Source organism: Arachis hypogaea, chromosome 4 (genome assembly GCF_003086295.3).
Source record: "Arachis hypogaea cultivar Tifrunner chromosome 4, arahy.Tifrunner.gnm2.J5K5, whole genome shotgun sequence".
Classification (NCBI taxonomy): Eukaryota; Viridiplantae; Streptophyta; class Magnoliopsida; order Fabales; family Fabaceae; genus Arachis; species Arachis hypogaea.
The window spans coordinates 4114335-4118237 of record NC_092039.1 but is presented as its reverse complement, the minus strand read 5'-3'; the positions used below and the strand labels follow the sequence as shown (position 1 = coordinate 4118237).

Genomic DNA, 3903 nt, shown 5'->3' with positions numbered 1-3903 from the left:
AAAAATTAAATATACAATCTTTTTGAAGAAAATAGAAAGATAAATTTAGTTATAGAATCTAAAAGAGAAAGAGAAAAAAGAAAGGTTTGGAGAGATAAGAGGACAAATTTTAAAATTTCAATAAGGGTAAAAGAGTAAAAAATTAGTGTCTCACAAGTTGTGTCTTAGTGTCTCACCAAATTGGAGGTACACAAATTTAATGTCTCCATATCCATCCGTGTCCTCCCGTGTCCTTCGAAAATCTGTGTCTCACCAAATCAAACAGCAGACATGTGTCACCGTGTACCACTGTGTCTATATCTCAGTGTCTATGTCTCTCAAACCAAACGCTGCCTAAGCTTCTAATATCTCCACCTCGAGAGCTAGCTACAAGCCTGGGAGATGTCAGTTGCTTAAACGAGGTCCAATACTAAAGACTCACCATCCCCACCTAATGAAGTTGGGACAATGGAAGACGAAATCAACCTCATCCTCAGCAAGGATTGATTTGAGAATAAGCTCGATTTGCTCAACAAACTCGGCTACTTTTGATTAAGTCAAAAAGTTAAAAGACTCGAATTGAGACATTATTCAAAATAAGAATAAAACTCATTAAATGCTCACCAAGCGGCATCATTATGTCATGATCTCGTTAAATTAGAAAATGATGAAAATGATATAAAGGACAATAAATTCATAACGTAGCCAAATCATGACATTAAATGCTAATAAATGCTTTGATTACAGCATTAAAGGCAATTAAATGTCAAAACCAAGATCTCAGAAGAGGAAAACAAAAGGGAAAAAAAATTAGCAAGTCACCGTCCCAACCTGATTTTAACATCACTCGCTTAGGATCTCCGGATCTATCTAATTCGTGACCTCAGCACTTGGATGAACATTTATTGAGATGGTTCGTGAATGTAACCAAAGAAAAAGATTATTTGAGTGTAGTTTATTAAACTCGAGTATTCTTGACAGAATCGTTAAGTCAACAAATTCAAGTTGGGATAGTGTTTTGGACAAAAATGGCGTAACGATAATATGAATAAATGAAAAAACGACATTACTAGCTAACGACAAAGTTATTAAAACTGATAAAGTCATTAACTTACAAGATTGTCAAATCATGACATCAAAGATAGTAAATACCTAATAACAGTTATAACAGAGAGATGTAATAAAAGAAAAAAGAAAAACTCAACAGATAATAAACTGTTCACTCTATCACCTAAAACACCACTGATTTAAGTATTAGAGTGTTTTATAGATTATTATTCTGACTTGGTTCTAACGGTGTCAGATTATGATTTTTAAATCTTTTTAGCTTATAACCTCATTAAATGATATGAACAATAATTAATTTTAACAATACAATTGTCTTTGAATAAAATATTTTAAAATAAATTTGCATATGCTCTTTTATTAAATCTTTCTTATTCGAAGTTGTGGTATATACAACTGCGGATTTGTTATTATAATAAAGAAAAAATTTCAAATGTTTTTAAAAGACTGATGTTCTAATAATTTTAATAGTTAATTTTCATTCTAAAATATATAATAATCGAAATCAATCCTTAAAATTACTGGAATACTAGTATTTCACACACATTTAAAATTTTTTCTGTAATATATAAAGGGCCGCAAAAGGCAGCTAATAATGTAGCAAATCAAATCAAATGATCTTTGGCATATGGCAATGCATGTTGAAGCTGTAGTAAACACAATTGCAGATTTTGCTACCCAGGCAATAGCCTTTTGCAAGCTGCAAGATACTTGAAAACTGCTTATCACACAACGAGTGACAACTCGCCTGAGTGCATGGATCAAGGCGCTCTTTCACTTCACATCGCTTTATTAGCTGTGCTTCTACTAATAATTCACCATCTGCAACAATAAAACAATATTATTTATTATTAATTAATTATTTCTAGAACACATGATAAAAGATGAATCATGAATAGATGATAAGCAATGTTACTTAGTAATACATACCAGAAACAAAGAAAAAAACAACAAATAAAATAATAAAAGAAGCGGATATAATTTGATTTTTCATTGTTTTCTGTATAACGAGAATTATTTGTATAGAATAATTATTAGGTGTGTCTGAGAATGAGAATAAGATCAACTAATCACTATTGGTTGATATTGTAAAGATAGAATTATCAAGGCACCTACTGATTTAATTTATAGAGGAGGCTGACCATAGAAATAGTTTTAATTGATATTAATTATTAGTTAATTTAAATTTACGATGTCATTTACTCGAAATACATTTAATCAAATCATTAGTTATATTTAATTTTGGATAGTGAGATAAAATTTAAAATATTTTTTATTTTTTTACTAAAATTTGAATTCAGAATTGATTAATAATTTATCATATTTTTTTACTAGAATTATTTTTTATTTTATAAACTTTGTAGTATCTAAAAACAGTAATTTTTTTATTATTATTTAATAAATTATCTATAATTTTTATTATGTAATTAACTTAATTAATAATTTTAATTATTGTTTTTCTATAAAAAAAATTATACTACTTATATATTTTTCTAATACTAATAAATAAATAAGTACTTGCACTATTATATTTATTATCCTAAATAATAGTTTAAATTGTTTATTTTATATGTTAAATAATATAACAAATATTTTGTATCTTAAATTCATTAATCATTATATTATTCTACAACAAATATTATTCTGCCATCAAAAAGGCTGATGTGGTGCATTCTGGTACTAGTATACATACCCTTTTTTTCTCAACTTATTTTAAAAACATATCTTTTTTATAATATATATAATGCATAATTAAATTAATTATCAATTATTAATAATATTTTAACCATTTTAATAATTATATTAATTATCAGTGATTCTAATTGTCAATCATTATAATATACTTTTTAATCAAATATAATTAGTGACAAATTGATATTGATATTAATAATAAAAAATTAAATATAAATTTATGTTTCTAGTTGCCATAAATATAATATTAACGTAAACAATTTTGTTAAAAAATTTTATAATACATGTGTGTATTAATTAGTGGCAAACTAATTGATATCAATAATAAATTTTTATAGTTAATTTCTGCTAAAGATTTTATCGTTCATGAATCTAAGTTTGAGAGTCAAAGTATTTTGTTTATTTTAATTTTTTATTTTTCTTTGACAACCTCGTAGAATAAGAATGTATTATTCGTTTTTCTTTTTTCCTTTTAAGGTACAAATTATAATTTTTTATGATATTTTTATGTAGTCATTCTATTATTATTCTTTTGATAATTTGATAATTGTTCTTAGTCATAGTTTATTCTTTTCGTCTAAAATTATAGCGTGATTGTCTTTTGTCATAATTGTTTACAATGCACCACATTCATCAAATATCATTCCGAGTTATATTGACTGATTCGGGTTCTAACTACATGGATGTAAGAGTTTACCGAAGGGGGACCTAATAGAAAGTGTGTAAAGTTAGTTTTCTTAGGAAGAACTTATTTTTGATTGAGCAATTGCTTCGAAAGATCATTATAGGCTGAGTTCAAAATCCATCTCCTCCATACTTTCTACGTTTATCCGAAAATTTTCGAAGAAAAGCATATAATCAGATTGAATTTTCTCAATTTAGGTTCAGTTTTGCTAAAATTGTGTCAAGCTTCGAGATGTAATTTTAAAATTTGGTACTTTATTTAAATTTTCTTCTTTAAGTTTTTCGTAATAAAAATAATTTTATAACATATTGTAATTTTTTCAGAAATTACTGACCTTCTAGTTCATCAATGCAATGTCATTGATGAAAATAAAGGTTAATTTAGTTTCTCGATGTGACTATTTTATATCTTACTACATTATATGGATAGCATATGGATAGCGATGATGATAAAAACTTATTTTAACAAGAGGATGATATGTA

General features: G+C 26.4%; 1 long non-coding RNA gene across 1 annotated transcript; it reads right to left on the bottom strand.

Annotated features, from left to right (window-relative positions):
- Positions 1-995: 995 nt before the first annotated feature.
- Positions 996-2124, bottom strand: LOC112795850 (uncharacterized). Its single transcript, XR_003198976.2, has 2 exons — positions 1975-2124; positions 996-1866 (listed from the first exon to the last, which is right to left on the bottom strand). It is a non-coding gene; the product is annotated as an uncharacterized lncRNA (long non-coding RNA).
- Positions 2125-3903: the final 1779 nt, after the last annotated feature.